The sequence below is a fragment of the Bactrocera neohumeralis genome, chromosome 2 (genome assembly GCF_024586455.1).
Source record: "Bactrocera neohumeralis isolate Rockhampton chromosome 2, APGP_CSIRO_Bneo_wtdbg2-racon-allhic-juicebox.fasta_v2, whole genome shotgun sequence".
Taxonomy (NCBI): Eukaryota; Metazoa; Arthropoda; class Insecta; order Diptera; family Tephritidae; genus Bactrocera; species Bactrocera neohumeralis.
Genome location: NC_065919.1, coordinates 85,968,485 through 85,993,582, shown reverse-complemented (window position 1 = coordinate 85,993,582; position 25,098 = coordinate 85,968,485). Strand labels below are relative to the sequence as shown.

The window sequence follows — 25,098 nt, the reverse complement described above, 5'->3', positions numbered from 1 at the left end:
CGAGGAAAACCCAAAGAAGTCTAGCGGCGATAAGGATAAGGCGCGCAAGAGCCAAGTGTTTGCATGCATTTGCTGCCTCCCCGTATACGCCACGAAATTTCCATACAGAAAAACTGCAGCGCGCTCATCCGCTCAGCTGCTGCGACTACATATGGACGTAATCTTGCGCTCGACAAAAAGCGTGTTGCTGAAATTTAAAGTGAAACACACTTGCTAATTTGCAAGAGCCAACAACAGGGATGTCGTTAGCGTTTAGTCTGACAGGAACATGTGTCGATATGTGCAAGTAAGGCACTCATGGCAACGGCTTGACGGGCATGGAGCGCGGAGTTGGCAGAGAGCGCAGCGCGCACAGTGTTTTAGTTTGCGAGTAATGATGGTTAAATTACAAGCCAAATAGAAAGTTGAGTTTTGTTTTCTACAAATATCGACATTTTATTAACCCTTGTGTGTCAAGGCAGGTCAAGTAGACCATTACTGCGCTTTATAGTCTGCATAGAGTATATTTCGATAAATTAGACCCTCGGTTTTTGAGATATTGATCTGGAATTTTGCACACGTCGTTTACTTCCACAGCAGCTACTCAGTTGTCAGAATCGCCGATTTCGGACCACTTTGGAGTATAGTTGCCTTACAAACTGTTCGATCAAAATGAAGTGCTTGTATGGAAAACTTTTTCTCACCAGATATCTGCATGAAATTTGACATAAACTCTTATGCAAAACATTGCTTTAATTTCCAAACATATTTATCAGATCGGTCTACTATAGCATATAGCTGCCATATAAACTGATCTATCAAAATCAAGATGAGGACCTTTTTATACCCTTTTAGGATATAAGAAGTGGAGCTGTGAAGGGTATTATACTTTTCTTGTTTAATAGAAATACGGTAGAACCAACTAGTTATGAAATACTAAGAAGGTTCTTATGAGGTATCACTTTCGAGCTATAGCGTCTCATGTAAAGGGAAAATGAAAAAGGAAACGGTAAATTTTTTATTATTTTTTTTTTTGTTTTTTTACGTTCCTGAAAAATAGATTACTAGATTTTAATCCGACTTTCCCTAAACATCTACAGTTAATGTCATGTGGTACTCTCTTTCTCTCTCAGAGAACGCAGAAAACCAGGCATAACAAATTTGACCTTGAAAAGTCCCTATAAAATCAAAAATTTCAAGCATTTCTTCAAAAATGTTATTCGAATTTTTGCCACCCAAAATTAGTTTGTGCACCACTGTATGCTGCGCGCAAATCCACCGTTAGTAGCGACAGTTGCAATTTTACCTGGAAGTGCTGGAAATTGCTGTTGCCGCGAATGAAACGAGGTGAGGACTTTAAGTGGGTGCAAAGCAAAGCGAAAACAAAACCAAAAACCAGCAGCCAACTGAAGTGGAAAAGAAAGAAATGTCTGCGTTTTGATGTTGTTTGCACGAACGCGCGTGTGTGTGTGTGTATGGGCATGCATACTTATGCCACATGCGGCAGTGTAATGTGGACGGCAAATCTTTTGGTGGGTGCAGCGCAGCGTAACAAGAAAAATCAATAAAACGTGTCGTCGCGGCAGCAGACAGACACTTTTACTTTTTAGCAGACACGGCCAAGTAGACACACACACATGCACACAGATGTGTTTGCGACCGCAAGTGTATGCGTGAGGCATGTGTGTGCGAGTGATGCTATGTGTGTGTGTGTGTGTGTATTGTTGCTGCTTCCTGTTGTTGCCGCTGGCGCAAGGAAAAAGGTAGCACCAAATGCCGGCGACATTACGAGCTGCCTGCTTAAGTGGGTGTGGCCGCGTCTGCTGCAGCCAAAACTTAAGCTCTGCTGGCATGCGGCGACATGTCTGACGTGATTTGCGCTTATGTAGCCGCATATCTGCATATCCACCTTTCAAAGTCCATATGTATGTGTGTATGTGTGTGTGCGACATTTATATTTGCTTCTATATGCCTTTTAAATGCCACTTAAAGTCGTTTCGGCATTACGCCATGCAACAAATGCAATTCGTTCGGCACATAGACGAATAAGCGGCAAAAAAGAGCACAAGCAAATGCGCAGATAAGCAGAGCGGAGGAAGTAAGGTTGGCGCACGCCCGGCTGCCGGCAGCACATGCAACTGACAGGCACACACACGCGCGCACACGTCCTCAGCGCTGTCTGTGCTTTGTCTGTTGCAACTAAATTGCTTGTTTTCCGCCCCCGCGCTCACCACACCCCTCACCTAATGTCTCTCCCACCGACGTGCAGTGGCTCGACCATTGTGCAATTGCGTTACTTATGCATGTGTCCGGCAGAAAATTCCATTTCGCAAACATCATCAACATCGCATCAGCAGCGCGCACAACGCAACCGGCAGCCATATAACAAGGATCAGTAACTTTCCCTTTGACAAAAGCGAAAGCTCAACAAAAATGGAAAATGAAATAAAATATGCACGAGTGTGCCACACAAGTAAACACTGCAAAAAGTTGCTCCCTCATTCATTTGCGTTGTTCGCTCATTGCTGCAACAATAGCAACATATTGTTGTTCTTGTTGCTTTTTTTGGGTTTTTTTGATTTTTTGATGTTTTGACAAAAGCGCAAAATTCGTTGCAAGCGATTTGGACAGTCCAATTGGATTTAGCCCAAGACTACAGGATAAATTTGTTGTCTGTTGCTTACAGCTCATCAATGCAAGAACAACAAGCGCGTTTGGTGTCGCCAACATTGTTGAACCCGAGTCAAGTGTATATCTCGTTTGTTGCTTTGTTGCGTTTGACTTTTCATCCGCTTCCATTTCATGTATTTATTCTATTTCATTTTATTTTCTACATTTATTTTGTGTGCACTCATTTGTATGCAGACATTTGAGCAGATGATTGCGGGATTATTTCGCCGTAAGTGCCCTTATTGTACTCCCGAAAGCAAAGAAACGCTGTTAAATGCAACAAAGACAATTCAATTTATTCCAAAATAAATATAAAATTATTTCTTTTTGCATATGCACAGTGTTATTTGCTGTTGCTAATTTGTAATCACAAAACATATCGTCAGAAGACAGTTTTGATTATTTTTATAACCATTTCGATTTTCACTTTTTTAAAGAAAAATCATAGAAAATTCAAATCTAATGCAGAATATTTATTATTATTCGAAAGCACACTCTTTGGCATTTATTTTTTGAACATTATTTCTTTCAAATGTTGGTGGCGGCTACGTCTCAGTTGGTCCATCATTTGAGTCCCATTATCGATGACTGGTTCGAGCCTTTTGACTGGTAACTGGCGAATGACACGCCTGATGTTCTGCTCCTCGACATCGCGAGCTTCAATTTCAGTCTTCAAATAGTCGGTTATAAAGACGCTTGGTGTTGTTTTTTCTGGATGAATTGGCAGCTCTTAAATGTTGTCAGATTGCTCTTCGTCCCAAATGCAGCAATTTGGCTTGTTTGTATACGCATTGAGGCTGAAAAGGGCCTCACGGCTGAACAAACTTTGGCTTCACAACGTCTGATCTTTTTTGATTTTTTCGAGAGCCTATAGGGCGAATCGATGTTGCTTGGAAAGGTCGAGCGGTCAGTTTTTGCTCAAGCTGTATTATATGCACTTTCTATTTAAGATCTCGTAGAATGCGCCAAGTCATTCCATAAGTTAGTCCTAGCGAACAGCGCCGAATCAGTTGTATTTCAGTTACACAAGTATGTTTTAGTAGGTTGACCTGAGCAATTTCCTCAAAGATTACATCGTTGCCTTCAACAATAACTTGTGCCAAATTTCTTCAAGATATTTCGTCAAATAAAAAAGTTTTCAATACAAGCAGTTGATTGCGATAGTTCATCTCATATGTCTGCCGTATACTATAGTTGTCTGATATCGGCGGTTCCAACAAATGAGCAGCTTCTTGGTGAGAGAAAATCAGATCTAGTATATCTCAAAAACTAGACATGACTAAATCTAATAATCTCATTGTGCTGATCATTTATGTATATAGGGTATCTGGGTCTCTGACGTTTCCTTTTGGATGTGACAAACGCAATATATCAAGTTCGGGGTGTAAATCTAAGATTGTGTTTGGCACTTGGCAGCACTTAGGCTGATGAATATAATCCTTTGTGATAAATGCTGTTAAAGTTGGATTTTAACTCTCATCAAATCGCCTTAAACATATCACAAATCCGCTCATAGTCTTCCACTATTTCACCGAATATCTAAAAGTGTGAGATCCCATCCTTTTCCAAGCAGTTTATACTTGTACATCAAACCCGGCAGAGTTCAGTTAGAACTCTTACATGTAATGAAAAGTGAACTTTGTCGAGGGCGCGGAACTCACTAAGCTTCTCAAAATTTGTCATAGCATGAAAACATATTGCAATGGTATAGTTGCTGTATCTGACTAGCGACTGTTGACCTCGACTGATACACAAGCATCCAGTAATGAATCGTAAGCAGCCACTTGAGCTCCGGCCCGTTCCCATTCTGCAGTTAGTTGGACTACCTGCCATAGCAAACTCATCAGTTTTGCAGTTTCCTATATTTCCGCTGTGGTCAAACACCCAAACCAGCCTAATCATGAAGTAGCTGGATGGCAGAATTAAGAAGTCGAGACATCCCATCACTAGTCTCCAGCGTACGGTGAGCAAGCTCAGGGCTGAACTTGTCCGCTATTATCGGAGTTCATAATCACCACTTGGTAGGGGTTGCGCAGTGATCTACTTCCTTTTAGAAACAACTGCAATGAGCAGGAAGCCTGAGCCTGGAGTTCCTAGAAAGTTTCCGACATTAAACTCTTCCAACAATTCTGCCCTCAAGTTTTGATACCTCCAAAAACTCACCACCCCTCTCTTCAAGCGACTTCTTCTCTTTTTATCTCTCTCAACGGTGTGTGAACAGATAAGCGACTGACCGGGAAGTTAGTAGGTCTAAATATCATTGGTTGTATCTTTAAAAAATCGAGGATTTACTCTAGAAAGCATTTTTCTCACTGAAAGCCCCGATTTCATACAATGTTGTGTGCCAATGAGCAAACATTTACTAGCATTGCTCCGACTTCTTCAATGAATTCAACCAAAGACCTTAACTCCTTTCACTTATAATGTAAGATGTTAACTTTAGCTAAGCAGTATTAGCTTTATCCCGACCCTTGAATTTGTGCTCTAAGCGCAATGCACTACACACATACACGCGCAAATATTTAGCACACCATCGATGCAGTATGTGTGTTTGTGTGTGTTGAGTTAACAAAATAGACCAAAACGTTTGTTTACATATTTATGCGGTTTAGCATATCTATTTGTTTGTCTCACTTATTTGCTCGCTCGCTATTGGGAACGTTCAGGCACACACACACACACACATCAACACAGTGGCACGGACACATACAGAAGCCGTTGTGCTGACTTGACATTCCTCAGCATCAACGTCCCGGCATATCTTATATATGTACATATGTATGTAGTTGAATCTGAAGATTCAACTTACATTTCAGACAAATAAAAATATTTAAAAAATACTTGTCTTTTTTTGTGTGTCGACGAGTTTGACAGTGGTGGAGTCGTTTGACGACGCAACTCCCCCAGCGTTACTGTTTGAACTCTCCTGAGTTCTTGTATTTACAATTTTTATTTTTGTTGTTTTTTTCTTTAATATTATTACTAGGATTGCTACTACTACCATTACAATGATTATCAATGATATATTAATACCATATGATACATTTTTATGGTATTTTAATTCTGCAATTTCTTTTATGTTTTCTATATTTTTTATTGCAATATCATTGAATGTTAATTTTGGTGTGTAACTTTGGTTTAATTTTTCGGCAGGGTATATAATTGTATGAATATATTCTGTTTTATTATTTTTAAATTCTTGTTTTAAAATTTCCATTTTACAATTTACAAATTTGATTATATAGTTATTTTTTAATACAATTTTTCTGTCATCGCAGTTTTGTTTTATTACATCATTTTTTGCATTTCTTATTAATATTGTGTCATCGCTTATTTCTTGTATTGATGTTTTGTTATTATATTTAAATTCGCAAGTATTTGAAAATATGCAGCTTTTACTCAATTTTAGATTTTTAAATGCTTTATTTTCTACATAATCAAAATAGTTTTCGCCAATTTTTATAACGAATTTTTCTTTTTCAATAATTTGTAATTTATTTCTATTTGGCATTGGGGTTATTAATTGAATCTTAGTTTGAAAAAATGTTCTTGGTATCTGAATTGCAAATATTATTGTATCGTTTCTGTATACTACTACTCCTACTTTTGATAATTTTAGTTTGTAAAAATCAATCTCGTATTTTTCAATTTCTTCCCTAGTTAACATACTTGGATGTACCATATTGTATTTAGCCGCCGCTATATTATTTTGTATTTCTTGAACTTTACTTTCTATGAATTTTAGTTTATTCATTTCATCATTATACAAAATTTTACTTTCAATTCTATTTTCCTCTTTGTTTATTATATTTAAAGTTTCTATTATTTGTTTCCTATCTGATTCTATAGTTCCTTTTAATAAGTTTAGTGATCTATTTAAATGTTCATTAATTACTATTTGTTTATTTAAATTTACAATGGCATTATGGCCATTTTCTTCAATAATTTTTAAATGGTTCAAAATGTCTTGTCTGTCATCATCATCCATGACTCCAAACATCCATTTATATGCTATTCCTCCTATATTTATCAAGCCTCTTTTATTTCTCTTTTTGATATTCGGTGTTATTGATGTGATTTTTGCTTTTATATTTTTTATTTCATCAAACAAAATTTCTTTATTTTCAATATTTAGTTTTTCAATATTTTCTTTAACCTGATCAACTATGTCTGCTATCTTGTTCGGATTTATAGTATGTATAACTGTACTTATTTCGTTAACTATTTCTATGTCCGCTGTTTGTATAATTGTATACCCCGCATCTTCTATTATTGGTGTAATTTGCAAAAGTGCTGTCACCAATGATATGATTATTGTTAAAAAAATAATTATTATCGTCATCTGTAAAAGTAAAAATGTATAACCGTTTTAGGTTTTGATTTAAAAAAACTTAAATTGGATTTTAGTCGCCTCTTACGACAGGCATCTCTTACCATGGGTATATTCTAGAAAGACCCCTTACCCACTGGGGTAAAAAAATCATGTATATATATGTAGTTAAAAAAAAAAAATTAAATGTTATTATCTCCATTAAATGCCCTTAGACTGAATGAATCGTCATCATCCTCATTTGGATTTTCTATGTTTGCTAATTTCATTGGTCTTTTTATATTTGCCGGATGGACGTTTTGTAAGGGAAATATTCTGAAATATGGTTGATCCTTATGCCGTACTCTTTTGTAGTTTTTAATTGGTCCTGTTTGTCTGTTTTCTATATATTCTTCTCTGTTTTGATTTAATTTGGCTATTGTTTTCTGTTTTACTGTATTTATTCTATCTTGTAATATGGATGGACAAATGTTTTCTTTGGCGTCCCTTGGAGAACATTTGATAGTTGAGTGGTACCTATCGTTATAGTTGCATATAACAATTTGTATCCTCATTTCTGTTGAAAGACTAGAGTCCTCAATTCCTGTTAGTTTTTCCAACAAGGTTGAGTGCAGTCTCTCAATGTCTGCATTTCCTGTATGGCTATTTGGTTTTGTGTGATGGACTTCTACATTTTCGGCATTTAAATATTGTATTAATTGTTCTGCTCTAAACTCATTATCCATAATAATTTTTTTAGGTTTACCGAATTTCGCAAAATGTTCCATAATTATTGTCTTTTTAGCTCTCCAGTTTCTGTCTGTTATTCTGTAAGCTGCTGCGAATTTTGTTAATTTGTCAATTACTGTTACAAATGATTGCTTATTGAAATGAAATATATCTACATGAAGTATCTCATTTTTATTGGTTGGAGTTTCAGTTAGGTGAAATTTAGGTTTAATGGGTTTCCTATCGTATTTGATTTGTTGGCATTTTTGGCAATTATTTATTATCAATTGTATTTCTTCTTTGAATTTTGGAAAATATATTTTATCTTTTAATGTATTATAGGTTTCATTTATGCCACTATGCATAGATTCTTTTGTATGGTATAGTGATATTTGCTTATGTAGTTCTTCTTCTTCTTCTATTTCTGATGCTCTTTTTGTGCATTTTATAAATTTTAAACTTCTATCTTGAGCAAACATTTCAATAAGTAGTTTTTGTATTTTATGGTAATCTGCTTCAGATACTTCTGAAAATATTCCTACAATTCCGTTTCCTTTTATATATTTTTTTAATGTTTCCTTGTTCTCTTCTTTTTCATCCATTGGGTTTATTTCAATTATTTTTCTTCCATGGAGTCTTTGCATTTGCTGTTTGTGTCTATATGTTAATATAATTTGAATTTTATATTTATTAACAATTTCTTCTTTAATTGGAAAGTGTTCAAACAGTTCTTCATCTGCTGAATGAATTGTTTCCGACAATTCTAAGTTTGATTCATTGTCGTTACCTTCTTTTATTTTTGGTGAGTTTTCAATTCGACTCAAGAAATCAGCTACAACATTATTTTTTCCATTTAAATATTCTATTTCAAAGTTGTATTCTTGCAATTTCAATAACCATCTCTGATGGCGTTGAGAAAATTCTTTTCCTTTATATTTATTAACAAGATATTTGATCGGACAGTGATCGGTTATTATTTTAAATTTATTGCCATATATATATGGTCGAAAATATGTAATAGAGAAAATTACCGCTAAAAATTCTTTGTCTGTCGTTGAATATTTTTGCTCATGATTGTTTAGAGTTCTTGAAATATAGCATACTGGTTGGCCTTGCTGTGAAAGCACTGCTCCAATAGCATAGTCACTAGCATCAGTTGTGATACTGAATTCTTTGTCGTACTCTGGGAATTTGAGAGTTGGGTGAGATGAAATGAGTGCTTTTAAATTTTCAAAGCTTTCAATATATTGTGGATCTTTAGAGTTTATTTTATTGCCCTTTTTCAAATATTTTATCATGGGGTAAGCTATTTTAGAATAATCTTTTATGAATTTTCGATAATATCCTGTTGCTCCTAAAAATCCTTTTAACTGTTTCTCAGTTTTTGGTATTGGTAGCTTTTGAATTGCTATAATTTTATCAGTATTAGGCTTGATGCCTTCTTTTGTTAAAATGTGTCCTAGGAATGTAGTTTCTCTTTGAAGAAAACTGCATTTATCTGCCTGTATTTTTAATTTATTCTCTTGTAGTTTCAAAAAAATTTTTTTTAATGAGTTTATGTGCTCTTCTAATGAAGTTGAAAAAATTAATATGTCATCTAAATATACGACACATATTTTATTTATATATTCCCTCAATATGTCATTCATAAATCTCTGAAAAGTAGCTGGGGCATTTTTCAACCCGAAAGGCATTCGGACGTATTCATATAGTCCTGCCGGAGTGACAAAAGCTGTTTTCTGGATGTCCCTTTCTGCCATTAAAATCTGATGGTAACCTTTTGCTAGATCTATGGTGCTAAAGTACTGTGCTTTGCCCAATTTATCTAAGATTCCTTCGATATTCGGTAGAGGATACTTATCGTCTACAGTCAATTGGTTTAACCTCCTATAATCAACCACTAGCCTGAATTTTTGTATTCCTGAATTATCTATCTTTTTCTGTATTTTTAGAATAGGTGAGCTATATCTACTGTGACTTTTTCTAATTAGATAAGTTTATTGAAATTCTTTAATAATTTTTTCGATTTCCTTTTTCTCATTTGATTTTAAATGATCAAGGTTGATGTTCTTTACTTCACTTATATCTAATGAATAAACTTGCTCTTGCATAGTTTTCATATAGAATGGAAGATTCACACCATTTTTCAAAATTATTGTCAAGTTTATTGAAATGCTTTAATAATTTTTCGATTTCCTTTTTCTCATTTGATTTGAAATGATCAAGGTTTTTGTTCTTTAATTCTCTTATATCTAATGAATAAACTTGCTCTTGCATAGTTTTCATATAGAATGGAAGATTACCATTTTTCAAAATTATTGTCATTTTTTCGATATCAATGGTTTTAACGTTTTTTAAAAAAAGGAATCATTTCCTATTAACAAATCATATGGTTTATTAAAAATTACCGTAAAGTTCTACAAATTTCGAGCTACATAGATACAATTCCAAGGAATTTTTTTTTCAATTGAGATGTCTTATTAAAAATTTCATAAATATTTAAGATACATACAATATTTTATTAATTTTTATTGATGTCAGCACTTTTGCCACCTTCGCTCACTTAAATAGCGATTATTTCCATTAGCATTAAGGATTTCGAATTGCACTTAACCCTCTCGTTCGAAAAGCAATAGGTGTGTTCGACCAGCTTCTATCCGTCTATTAATGAAATTATCACATTCACACTCGAATATGGCATTTCGTTGCCATAAACGTAACTCTTCCGTATTCATTTGAAAATTTGTTTCAGGTAGAGGTTCAAACAAAAAATCCATAATTTCCCTTAAAAGTAGCTTTTATATTTCATATATATAGTGCTATAACTTTACACACATAATCTAAGTACGCAATTTTATATTTTAAAGGAATTTTAACAAATTAACTTCTGTATCTACTGCTGCTTTTTGTTTTTCTTTTCTCGTTTGTTCGTTTCTTTTTCTAATGGTATTGTTTTTGAATTGATTGAAACATTTTACAAAGAAAGTATTGTTTTTTTTTTTTTTTTTTACAAAGAAAGTATTGGCTTCAAATAAAACTACTACTTAAATTACTAAATTATTAGTTGAATAGTATTTTACCTTGCTGTTGGTGCTGCTCTTGCTTTTGTTAATGTTGTTGTTGTTGCTTTTTGTTAATGTTGTTGCTGTTAGAAACTTCTCTTCTCCCTGTTGATCATAAATATTTCACTTTCCCTTTGCCGCTGTCAGTAGCTTGAATTTCGTTCACCATCCTTCTCGTGGTTTTCGTCGCCGCCTTCGTTTCCGGTCAGCTCCATCACTTGTAATACTTTTCTGCACTATAGCTGCTGCTGCTGTTGTTGCTGTTGATGTTGTTTTTTTTTTTTTTTTTTTTTTTTGCTGAAGATCTTGCTGCTGTCTCCGCTGTTGCTGCTGTTTATATTGCTGTTTGTTTTTTTTTTTTTTTTGTTAAAGCTGCTTCTGCTGTCTCCGCTGTTGCCGTTTTAGTGTTTTCAACAGTTTTCTTTATTTTTTCTCAAAATAATTTTTGTTTTGCACTTTTCACAAATTTTTTCACTTTTTGAATTATGTTTTTGCTTTTGCTATAATTTTCCAACTCAAATGTATTATTTTGTTCTGCTTTGGGATTTATATGATTAGCTGTATCTTTGTCACTTTTCTTTTAATAATGGTACTTTTGTTTAATAATAATTTATTTAGCTTTTATTTAGCTTTTATTTCTTTGCTAGCTGAGCGAAGCTGAGAGAGAATATGGAATCGTTCCGTTCGACTGCGCCAATTACGATATAATAAAACTCCGGTTTACCGTACTGAGCGGCTTGCCGTCCAGTTTATTAATCATCATTTTATTCTTTACAAAAATCTTATTTCCTAAATTTACCTGAAACCTTTATAAAAATCTTACTTGCTAAATTTACCTGAAGCCGTTGTGCTGACTTGACATTCCTCAGCATCAACGACCCGGCATATCTTATATTACAATTTTATATGTACATATGTATGTAGTTGAATCTGAAGATTCAACTTACATTTCAGACAAATAAAAATATTTAAAAAATACTTGTCTTTTTTTGTGTGTCGACGAGTTTGACAGTGGTGGAGTCGTTTTTGGATGCCCTTTCATCGGCCTTTTCAGGCAAGGAAACACAAAAAAAGTCCGGGGGACACATCTGGGATGTAGGGTGGCTGCGGAAGCGTTGGAATTCCGGCCTTGGTTAGGTAGCTATTCAAAAGAAAGGCGGTGTCAGCCGGCCAATCAGCTGCGATGTCTTGTCAAACCCGAAAAATACTTTGTCCTGACTCTCCAGGTGCTCGAAGAAAATCAGTTCTATTACTTTCCGAACAAACCCTGTATATCTAGGTATTTTCAACAAAATTGTTTAAAGAATATGTTTAAGATTGAAATAGAATTTGCGCTAACAATGCGAGTCAACATCAGAAGACCTAGAGTGCTAATGTAATACTCCACCTTATGTTACCGCATATACAAAATACAGATGCGCCAAAGCATCCATATTTCAAAGTTTGTATTGTGCTTTTGTGTGGGTCAGCAGCAACAGAGTTGCTTTGCAGCGCACGGAATTGTGTAAAGGATTTCCACATATTGTTGCGGCTAGTTGACGTTGTGGCAAAGCAACTGCAGTTGTCACTTTTCACGGTCGTTGTTATTGCCGACGCAGCATGAAGTCCTCAAAGCCTTCCAATCAAAAGTTCACCGCTGTGCGCTAGTTTGGATTACATAACTGCAATGGTAATACTGCGGCGTTCTAGAATTTTCTAACAAAAATTAGGGAATGAATTTTCGAACGAAAATTTGAAAAAGAATTTTCGGTTTCGGAAATCGTATATTTCAAAAAGAGAAATTGTAGCGCAGCATAGAAAACTAAAAGAGAACTGAAGTATTGAAGAATTTAAAATATAATAACTGCAGTACACCCTACTTATAATGTGCAACTGTAGCTCATTAAAAATAATCGATTATTTCGTATTATCGATAATCATTAATGCAACCCAAAAAAAGTAAACACTCTTTTACTGCAACTTTAACTTGAATTTGTATAACACACAAGTGATTTTCTTTGCTCTTTCTTAAAACTAACGATATCGCCCCTCCATCCTTCGCTCACTCGTTGCATTGCTCCGTTATATTCTATTAGCTTTGTACAGCATCGCTTTTTCTATGCAATTGCACTTTTATTGCTTTCGCCACAGCTGATTGACTCGATTAGAAGCCAATATCGTCGTGCAGCGAACTGGGGCGAAAAGAAAGCGAGAAATGGAAATTGAAAGAACTCGAAGAAAATTATCGTAAATTCTCCAACATTTATGTGGACTCAACAGCTACTCAATAGCAACATATGATGCTTCCCACTTACATGTGGCACACATCTGCATAGATGCTGCAAGCTGATAGTAAAAGCAGTGTTTTCTCAGGGGAACGAATAAAATATATTTGATTTTAAAGTGGAAATTAAAGTTGCAAATAAATTTGTATATAATTTTTCTACAAATATTATTCTTGCTATGGGAGTTTATGGTATAAATAAAGATTTTTTTAATATCGTTAATTTAATTTTTTTTTTTAATTTACTGAAAGGAAGGGAAAAAATTATAAAAATATCTTCATTCAAGAGAAATGCAGTGTGATATATGGAGAGTTATTCAGAACTTGGAAACTTTACACATTCCCAAAATGAGTAAAATAGTAAATCAAAAGCATTAATTATTTTGTTTTTTTCTTAATTTTTATTGAATTATGGTTTATTGATTACTTTTATTTCCTAAACAGGGTTTTTAAGGGGTTCCTTGGGTTAACGGGTTTCAAAAAATGGATTTTTTTATTTTCTTATTAAATTCTAAAAACCTCTATAATATTGGCCTAAATTTTCAAGTTGTCCGAGCAATAGTTTTTGAGAAACAGCCTTGAGAACTTGTGCACTCGAGGCTAGATAGGCTAAGTGCGCCGTCTTTAAACGCGTTTTTTCTCGAAAATGTGTTGTTGAAGTCGTTATGAAATTTTCGGATAGTATCCAAATTTACACAGGTCTTTGAGAAACAATTCTTAAATACCTGGACGAAGGACTTTTTTTCGATTACAACTATTTGAAAAAATTTCTTGAAATTGTAATGTTTTTGTAAAAATGTCTGCCAAAAGTCCAATTTTCAGGTTTTTTGCCTTCGTCCAAGTTCTAAGTAAAGATTTTAACTAAAACACCTATTTTTCACTTCCGATGATCCTGTAAGGCGTTATCCTGCCAACGCGAGCACATTTTCTTTTCCGGTGTTAAAATATTTTTTCAAAGAATTTCAGAAATTCTTTTTTAATAGTGTATGTTTATAAATATAAAAAATTCTAATAAAACTAGCTGACCCGGCAGCCGTTGTCCTGCCTGAAATTATGTGAAAATGAAAAGAAAGTTGCATTTATATTGTGTTGAAAATCTTTTATTTTCGATTATTCCAAATATTTTTAATTTTAACGAAGCTTGATAAACAATATTTTTGGTTTCTGTTTCGTTTTCCAACTCGTGAGCACGCCACGTTTATCCGTCCTTGTTAAAAACATATCATTTCCAAATTTATGCCACACACTTCTAGCGGCTATCCTTGTGTCCTATTGATTCTCATCTCAAATGCAATTTTCACTTGAAACGGAATGCGTTGGAACTGATATGGAAAATTGTAGAACTCTTTGAAAACTGTAAAGGTTTGAATTGAAATGGCAAATCATTGGAGCTCAGAGGAATTCGTAGAGTCAAGCATTCTGCCCCATTCTATAAGATGATACGTTACAATCAGTCGGGTTGCATTACACAGTTTCGGTGCTTGAAGATTGCGAAACATAATAACGACCGATCCAACTTTGAGCCGCACATAATGCGGTGTCATCCCAAGCCTCTCCAAAGCACTTAGAAATTCCAAATGAAAGAACCGGATTCGATCATTGCAAGATTGTATCGTTTTTTTTTTTAAAATGAGCGCAAGTCTCCCGCAATGGAATTTGACTTTAAATCACCCGATAAGTAAACAACATCGGTATTTTTTAATAACGTTAATTTAATTTTTTTATTTGCTGAAAATGTCCGAAAAATTTCGTGATGAGTTCATCTTTCATTGAACTGATAGTGTGATATATGGAAGTTGATATCGAATCCCACCGGATATCCATTTACACATTTTTTTAGATGAGTAAATTTGAAAGCATTAATTATTTTATTTTTGTCTAAATGTTTTAGCTAAATTGAAAAGTGTGAATTATTTTCATTCCATGACTTTTATGTCCCAAAATTGTAATTGCTGGCTTACTTCAAAAATTTGGATTTTTTTTTAGTACTTATTAAATTCTACGAATAAATATTGACCTAAATTTTCAAGTTAATCCATAGCAATCCTAAGGTAGAAACAATTGTCGTTTATTGGATTGTTAAATTTTCTAATGCGTTGATAAATACCTGGATGTTAATCTCTTTAAACGCGTTTTTCTCGCAAAAATTTCTTTGACGATGCAAGGTATAATTCAATGAAATATTTCGAATAGTATCCAAGGTTTACACAGGTCTTTGACTGACGACAAGTTGAGGAAAAACTCGTCAATGTTAATTTTGTTGCTGGCGGTGTTTCCACTGGATGTACTGTATTCTCTGGGTTGAAATACAAAATTAACTGCTGAACTATGAGATCGCACAAAGTTGAAAACGTTTTTGTAAAAATATCATAAAAGTCGCTTTATTTCAGTTCACGTTCGACCGTTCGTTCAAGACCAATAAAGCCATGTTGCTTCCTTTGGGACGTAATTACAAACGTATTTTTATCGATTACACCAAACTGATCTATCAATATCATTGATATAAGTTTTGATATGATATGATATGATACGATCCATGTGTTGTCAACTTCAATATTCATTCTTCTAAATTGAATGCTGAATGTTCTGCCATTGTCGTCTGGTGAGCCACGAAGAGGTGGTGTGTGTCGCCTAATAGTGTATATCAATCATTTAAAGTTTGAGTTTCCGAAAAAAAGCACTCTGGATAATGTTTCGTGCATTTATTGCCAGACATACAAACCGAAGAGGGATTGTGGTGTCCGCAAGGTCCATGAACCATATTTTTTCACCATTTTGGATAATACTGTATCTTTCTCTGCATCAGAGAACCTTATAAATATCATAGAAGAATGTGTGCGTGAGTAACTTTTCTATGCTACGAACAGAATATACCCGTGCATCTAACAGCTGTATATACATATAGAGTTGCTTAAAAAAAAAAAGTATCAAACATAGCTGTTGTTTGAAAAGTCGTGCTGTGACATCGTGACGATTTGCTGATTGACGTTCCATAATTCCACATGTATGTCATCGAATGTTTGACGAGTCGAATGTGTCTTAAACGCTTATACGTTGATGGCAAACGGAAAAAATCATATTAGCGCGACCATTTTCGTAGAGCAGTAAATTAAGAAATTTCAATCTGTAATTGATCACTTTTATGTGAAAAACAATTTTTTTTCACTGAATAATTTTCAATAATTTTTTCTTTTGAATAGCCGGAATAAAATAAATGGACTTTAATATCTTTAACTGTTCAAATCTTTGACAAATTTGGGTCTTTTATTGAAAGTCTTGGAAAACAAACAAAAATTGAAAAAAAAACCTTTTCGTGTAGAGCATTCAATTTCCTACAAAATTTGAGGAACAAGATATTTTTTTAATTTGTTCTTAATTTTGATAATAAGACCCCCATCCTCCCTTAACATTTAGAGGATGAAAAATAGATGTTGTCCGATTCTCCACCCTAGCCGATATGCACGCTAAGATTCACGAAAATCGGTCGAGCGGTTTCAGAGGAGTTCAATAACGTACACCGTGACACGAGAATTTTATATATTAGATATTTAATTTTTTTATGAGAAAAAAATGCTGAAAAAAGCCTGTTTTTTTACACGAGAAACGTTGGAGAACTTATAATATATAAATGAACAGAGTGAGGAGTTGAGTCGAGATAGCCATACCCGTGTGTCTATCTGTATATACATGCGTAGACGTGAACCAGGCTCTTAGGTTTTGAGTTATCGGTCTTAGGTTTTGTACACGTCCCATTTTCCTCAAGAAGCTTTTTATTTGTTTGAACCCCAGATGTCGGACCAGTAGAGCATATAGCTGACATTAAAACTGACAGATCAAATTTAGTCCTTGTATAGAAAACCCTTTTATTTGAAAATAAATGAACGCTACAAGATCCGATTTTTGGGATCGGACCGCTGTTTATAAATCATACATATACAAATGGTTTCTAAATTCCCTGATGGAGCTTATTTGACAATATCATACATATACAAATGGTTTATAAGTTCCCTGATGGAGCTTATTTGATAATCTAATGATTTTTTATAAACGAAAATCTTAACATATAACCTTTTGAGATTTCAAAACAGTTTGTGATTCATACCTTGAGAAACATTTTTCCAGACTCTCGTGAGTTAGCTAAAACGCAGCTTTGATAAATACTATGTCATGATCTCTTTCTCAGTTCAAAAAGAACAGTATAAATAATTTTTTATGGAATATGGAGTAACTCAAAATGATTGATTTCAGTCCAACCTCTTTTATTTTCGACAGCTAGCTAATAATAATGGCAATAGATAGCTGCCGGTGCAGTGAAAACGATTAACAATTCCTCGAAGATTTTAATAATTTTTGCCATTAAATTCTATGTAAAGCAAAGAAATTACTTTGAAGGATATAAATTGCTCTGTCGGCGATATTTTATGAATATTCTACACATTTAACCGACTTTTGGATATGATTTTTAGTTCAAAGTTTATTAAGAATTTCCTTTGCCAATTTTCAAGGAATACAAAGGATTAAAGCAACAAACTTAAAGTGCTATAATTAAGGGCTTCAATTGCTCCGTAAAGAGCTCAACAAAAAACTTGAAACAAAGCAATAGAACAAAAGTGAAAACAATAAACAAAAAAACAAAACATACCAGAAGAAAGGGTGCCATCTTGCCTTCACTCAACGGGTGCTTCCAGGGCTTGTTTTTACGCGGGAGTGTGAAACATAAAGCACGCACTATCTACCCCTTTCAGCGCACTTAAATATTGAAAGTATCTGTGTACAAATTATGTTTCTGGGGTGTATGAGTAGCGGAGCGCTTAAGTTTAATGCTCTCAAGTAAAGTTTCGCTGCACCAGCGCGGCGATAAACCGCCAACCAGGGAGATAGGCTAATTTACAAGATTTTAAATAACTGATTAGCGCGGCGTTGTGGCATTAATAAAGGAAGCAACAGTCAGAAAGGGGTGTTGCTTACACAAAACAATTGGTAGCTCCTCGGCCTTGTGGTGGGTCAATAGCACCAGGCGATGCAAATGAGGTCAGAAGCAGGCGCAGATAAGATGTGGCAAGCCAACCAAGGCGCTCCACTCAAACTGCATAGTTAGATTGCTGTCGGTTGTTTACTTTGAAGATTACGCAACACGAGTGCTACTTTGTCGAAGCCTTTACATTAGCGATAGGCAAATGAGTAGAGTTGCAACCCTTCTCAAACTGAACGCAAAGCGGTAGCTAGTACTAAGTTCTCGTCGCGCAAGTGAGTATGCGTTGCGTCGTGTTGTCAGCTGAGTCAATGAATTTAACATTTTCAGCGTAATAATATTCGCTCCCTTGCCGCCACGTAAATACTCGTGTTACATCACGCATAGACTATATGCACGAGCCGCAACCCAACGCGATGTGGATCGTGCGTGTGCTTGACAGCTGAGTGTAAACAAGTGTCAACTTGACATTTGTCAACATTGGCGTCTATGTTTTTACCGTTGTCACCTTGTGCTCTTGACATTAACATATTTCGTGTTGTTTTTATGCCTGTGATTCGTTGTTATTGAAAAATCAGTGAAATGACACTTGTCATGGGCAAATCACTAAGTTGTGCTATTGCTTTTTTAATTTTTATTAATTATTTGTTTTTGTTTAAATATTGCGGCGTTTTCGGTTGTAAATCGCCCGCTAGCTATTTCCGCCTAAGTTTCTTGGTATGTGGTAATGTGGACCTGAATTAAGGTCTCCAAGAGAGACGTAAACAATCGAACCTGCAATAAAAGGTGATCCATTTTGTTATATCCAAAACGTGATAAACTTAACCTAGAGTTTTGAACAAGGCAATGAGTTTCCACATTAATGACTTTGTGAATTCTTAGTGACTTTTATGTGTCATATACTTTTGGTTGTAGGAATATGTCCAATGTTTTGCCAAATAATCGTTATTTGTGGGGAATATCTTTCAGTCAAAGAAATCGGCGGCTGAAGCACATCGGGGCTTCAAAAAATTCGCGGAGGTGCTGCCCTAAGTAAAACTGCGTGCCATGATTGGTTTCGTTACTTCACAGACGGCCAAAAGCCTTTGAAGACGGTGAATGAAGACTTTGTTGGATGAGGATCCGTGTGAAATGCAAGAAAAGCTTGCTTCGACATTATTAATCATCCGCCAAGTCATTTCAAAGTAACTACTTGCACTGTGGATGATTCAGAAAATATAATATTACAAATAAATAATTCCTTATGAAAGGCACGAAAAAGTGATTCCTTTGTATGACAACGCTCGGCCTCACCTTCTCAAACCCGTCAAAACCTATCGAAAATAGTTTAAATGTCCAATTATTATTATTAAGCTCTTTCATCTCCCGGAAAAATGGTGAAATCATTATCTTTTTCGCACATTAGCGATCTCCTGTTACCATTCGTTTCAGATATGGTTCGATGTCATTTTGTTTCAGCAAAGAATAGCAGATGTTAATTCGGTCCATTAAGATCGAGTTTCTTTATGTAGCCAGCCTTTTTTAAATGATTCAAAACCGTTTGGTGATGAATTTTAAGTTCCTTGGCAATGTCATGGCTGCTTATGTGACGGTGCTGGTCACTCTTTTCCATACTTTCATCGACTTTTTCAACGAAAGGTTGACCAGAGCGAAGTGCATATTTCACGAAATTTCCAGAGCGGAAGCGAGCGAACCATTGTTGTGCTACACGAAATGATACAGCATCGTCAGCATAAACTTCACAAATTTTATTGATGGCTTGCACGGCATTCTTCCCTTTTTTATACAAAAATTTCAGCGAACTTCTTCATTATTTTCACTCATTTTTGAACAGCAACATCTATTGTCAAAATACGAAAATACTTTTTCGACTACCCAATTTTATATTGTAAAAATATTACTATAATTTCTTCTTAGTATATTGTTCCACTATAATATGAAATTTTTATTTTCGATCATAACAGTACGACAAATGAAAACAACAACTGTTACACTTCTGCTCCACACCACCTGGGAAGCTTTTTGTCGACTTGAAAATGAGAGAATTCGTGTACACGAACATTCGCCGCACATCTCATGCATAAAATCCTGTAGTCATATCACTTCAGGTACCTGTGAGCGCAATATCGCATATTGGAGGATGACAACTTTTTATGAAATCGCATATGAAAACAAGAAGTGAAATGAAAAAAAGAAATAAAAACCACTAATGTAATCACAAACTGAACGAAAATAGCAAAACGATATGAAAACAGGGCATAAAGAGTTTCAAAATATTGCATTTAATTTCGATAGCCTTTGAAAACAGCCAGGCACGCACACAAAGTCAATATACCTAAATGCATGAACACACAGACATACATACAAATTTATGTGCGAATCCATATGTGCTATTATATATACATATATCTATATAAACTATATATATGTATATGGGAAAAAGCGAAATGAAAATTGTGTTGCACCGCGCCGACATGTGTGTGTGTGTGTGTGTGAGGATGCAGAAACGAATTTTATTTGCTCACAAATGAACAGTGAAACTCTCCGAAAAATAACCGAATAAAAATTGTAAAAACGCAATCGAAATATAAAAGCATTTTGGGTTTTTAAATTTCTCCATGCACACGCATACACCAACACAGTCATCTGTGGGTATAAGTGTGTGTGTGTGGCTTACTGCAGGCTTATACAAATGTTTTGCTGTGAAAATATGTTTCAGCGCTGAAATTTGTACTTCGCATGCTTAAAGCACAGCGGCTGCATACAAAGCGCATATACCGCTAAACGGGAGCGGGGGTGCAGCGGGTGTTTGTATGAATGTGTGGGCGCTGAAAGCTATGAAAATCATTTGTAGCAGCTTTGTTTTTGGTGAAAGCTTCGTGAAATTCTATGTATTTTCTAGCTTCTCTGAATGAGTGCTTGTGCTTGTATATAGATATTTGTTGTTGTTTTTCTAATTTTTTGCATTTCAGTCAGCTTTTCTATGTTGTGTCTTATTTCGTAATTTTCTTATATTTTGTTTTTATTATTTTGGTGATTATGCTGAAAGTATGCAAGCATGTTTCCAATTCGATAAACAAAGCGTTTTCGAGTACTTTCGTTGTTTTTCGTTGCAAATACATACATGCTTACATATGTATGTATTGGAGATTATGTGTGTGAGTATGTTTGCTATTTCTCAGCGTCTTTGGAGTTTTCCTTTCTCATTCAAATTTTTACAAGTTCTCACTAACATAATCAGGATCCACAATGTAGGTGTGTCTGTTTGCATCTCTGAAGCTTGCACACATTTTGGTTAGCTTTTTTTTAAATATTTGAGGATAAAATTAGTTAGACATTAGGGTTTATGTATAGTTTAACATATTTACACTACTTTATTTGCTTTATTTATGGTTTTATTGTGGCTTGGTTATACAAATGTTCATACAAATTGTATTCGACCAACTGTTATTAGAAAGATTTACCTTAGCTACAGTATCAGACCTTTATATCAAATTTTTATTCCATATACTTGGGTCGTCCGCTAAGTAATTACGCTGTTTTAATGCAATTTAAACATTCTTTTATTGTGTAAAATATTTTATGGAATTACATATTTTCCATTTTTCATCTTTCTGACAAGAGATTGATTCCACGCTCATCAAATGTTTGATCCTTGCAGGAAAGAAACTGATCTTAATGGATTTCAACGTCTTGGTTTGAGGTGAATGTTCTCACCTATTCCAAAAAAATTTTGTAGAGATCGGAAGAAATACAAATCCGAAGTTGCCAAGTCTGGAGAATAACATATGATGAGTGTGGTGGCTTATACTATTGAAGCTGCAAAAGCTTTGAGCTAGCCATCAAACTAGTATGAGGTCCCGTTTTAACCTGGTGGAATACTACACCTTTTCCGTGGATCAATTTAGATCTCTTCTGTTTGAGTGCGTCACTCAATTTGTGCAACTGGTCAGTATTCACTTCAAAATTAATCGTGGTATTGTCGCGCAGAAGCGTAAAATAAACGATCACTTCGAAATCCCACCAAACAGACTATCGTGATGACTATCGGTCCCTTAAGTGGCTTGAGCTGGTTCATCCTTTTCACAACGCGATCTCTTGCGCTTCATATTCTTGTAGTAAATAACACTTTTCTTCGCCAGTTGCAATGTCCTTCAAAAATGGATCACTTCCTTGACTTTTGATATGCAAATCACATTTAAATGCGATAAAGTAAATTTCATACTATAAGAACATGAGCCACCCATATGTCGTAATTTGAAATTAATCCTAGACATTTCATGTGTTTATGAAATCTTTTACCAATCACTCGAGTTGTTAATCGATGATTTGCATGGACCATCGACTTTATTTAATCCACATTGACATAAAGAGGTCTTCCAGGAAGTGGTGTATTCTCGGGATGGAAATTGCAGAAGCGAAATTTCTAAACCATTTGTGACATCGGCATTGTGACCAAACGTATTCACATCTCGAAAAAATTCAATAAGATTAGCTGTTGTCCTCAAACGAAATAACTTAGTAAGCAACCCAATGTACTTAAATAAACGGTCTATATTATTGTCTGCGGAGATTATTTAACATATAGTATACTATATTATGGACGTTTGGTGGCCTATTTCGGGGTCTAAACTCAATTTTTATCGCCATTCGATTCTAAAAATTATTAGCAAACATATTTCTACCTTAAATATAGCCACAATATTTATTTCATAATATGGAAAAAACGCACAAAAAGGGTTCTTAGCTACAATTCAATGGTTTTTTTATGGCCAAAAATTGATTGAATCGGGCCAATACATCCCTGAACCCTCATATACCTAATAACGGGTGAGCCATATAAAATTTTAAATTTAAAAAGTCAATAAAAAATAAGAAAAAACGTTAACTTCGGCTGCACCGAAGCTAATATACCCTTCACAGGTACATTTCTTTTAGTAACTATGTAATAAAGTTTGTATGGAAGCTATATGCTATAGTAATCCGATCTGAACAATTTTTTCGGAGATTACATTGTTGCCTTAGAAAAAAATCTATGCCAAATTTGGTGAAGATACATTGTCACATGTGAAAGTTTTCCATACAAGAACTTGATTCCGATCGTTCAGTTTATATGGCAGCTATATGTTATAGTGGTCCGATATGAGCAGCTTCTTGAAGAGAAAATGACGTTTGCAAAATTTCAAAAGGATGTCTTAAAAACTGAGAGACTAGTTCGTATATATACAGACGGACGGACAGACAGACCGAAGGACATGGTTAAATCGACTCAGCTCAACATAGTGATCATTTATATGTATACTTTATAGGGTCTACGACGCTTCTTTCTGAGTGTTACAAACATCGTGACAAACTTAGTATACCCTGTTCAGGGTATAAAAAACGGCTTGATATTTTTCAAAAGTCTAACATTTATTTAAAAGGTTGTTTTATGAAATTTATTTGTGGAAAACAATTTTGGACAAATGATCACCACGGCTGAGTTTACAGTAGCTTATTCGATCCCCCCAATTTTGGAGTACTTTCTCGATGGTTTCAGGCCTTATGGCAGCTACAGCAGATTGAATCTCGTACTTTAGATCTTGAATTGTATCTGGATGGTTGGCGTAACATTTATCTTTAACAGCTCCCAAAGAAAATACTCCAACGGAGTTAAATCGTAGCTTCTAGGAGGCCAAGTCACATCACCTCTTTTGCTGACTATGCGATTTTCGAAGGCGTAAAATTGAGTGTAGCGTTTGCTGTATGGCAAGTAGCGCCGTCCTGCTGGAACCAAATGTTGTCCAAGTCTTCCTCTTCAATTTGCTTGAAGAAAAATTCGGTTAACATTGCGCGATATCGCTCAGCATTGATGGCGGTTCCTTCTTCATTTTCGAAGAAAGATGGGCCGATGATTCCACCAGACCAGTGATTCGTGCTGGGTGCATTGGCTTCTCGACGATTACGTGCGGGTTTTCTGTGCCCCAAATGCGACAATTCTGCTTGTTAACGTAACCATCGAGGTGGAAATGAGTCTCGTCCGAAAAGATGATTTTTCGGTAAAATTGACCATCCTCGGGCAAACGATCTTCTGCCCAATCTGCGAACTGTTTTCCAGTTTTCTTCTATTGTATAGCGACCCATTTCGTAGATTTTAGACTTCTAACTGAATATCTGCCACTTTCCGAATGGTATTTGACGTTTCCGATGTCGAAATATAGATAACTCAAATTTAAAACATTAAACTTCTTAGATTTCGATCTTCTGGTTGACGTTTTACATATTAAGGTATTTTTATGGCTTAATTTCTTACAAGTTGCAAGAGTATAAAATGTTCGGTTGCACGCGAACTTAGCCCATTGGTTTGCAAAATAATTTTGATGATCACTGGCGAGCCATTCCAATTATGTTTAACCGTCTATTGCGAGAGCGGGAAGCTTCTAAATATGATTGAAAAATCTTGCTTAATTTTATATACATAAACATTAAAAGGTAGAAGTGGTCTTCGTTTTGGCATTTCCCTGACCACTACAACTTCTGTCCTCCAATTCTATTTTTAGTAATCTTATGATAATTGTTTGTTCGATTCGCCACTAGCAAATTCACAGAGAAACAAATACAGCTACGAAAAAAATGTATATTTGGTAAAAATATAAATTTGTCTCTCCTCCTTTAAAATTTCGTATTCTAAAGGTTTTCAAAATATTGCAGAAATTGAAAAAATTAATGCTGAATTTCGAATATAAAATCGGAGAAATTCAATTACGGCCTTCACTTGACTTCAATAATGGTAATATTTTGAAATTCCTTGCCAACAGTTTGAGCAGATTCCACACACGCACCTAAGCCCCTTGAATTACACCTTTGCACCTACAACTTCGTATGTATGTGTGTGCGTATTCGGGCACACATATACCTGCAACAGCAGCTGCACCTAGTGCAACACTGCCAAAGTAACAGTACCGGCTGAATAAATTTAATTTGTTATTCGCATTTATCTGTGCTCCACAAAACTGAAACAAAATTGCTCCAAGGAATTGGTACATGCCCCATCACCGCCCCCGCCCGCTGTGTTTACTGCTATCGAATCATTTCGATGGAGCGAACAGCAAGTGCTGGCCATTTGCCATCGAAT

At 35.1% G+C, this 25,098-nt stretch overlaps 1 protein-coding gene and 1 long non-coding RNA gene across 3 annotated transcripts in view; one reads left to right on the top strand and one right to left on the bottom strand.

Annotated features, from left to right (window-relative positions):
- LOC126758899 (uncharacterized) overlaps positions 1-25,098 on the top strand; it is a 393,248-nt gene that overhangs the window by 275,314 nt on the left and 92,836 nt on the right. The window lies entirely within an intron of this gene.
- Positions 11,469-11,703, bottom strand: LOC126758989 (uncharacterized). Its single transcript, XR_007666936.1, has 2 exons — positions 11,586-11,703; positions 11,469-11,548 (listed from the first exon to the last, which is right to left on the bottom strand). It is a non-coding gene; the product is annotated as an uncharacterized LOC126758989 (long non-coding RNA).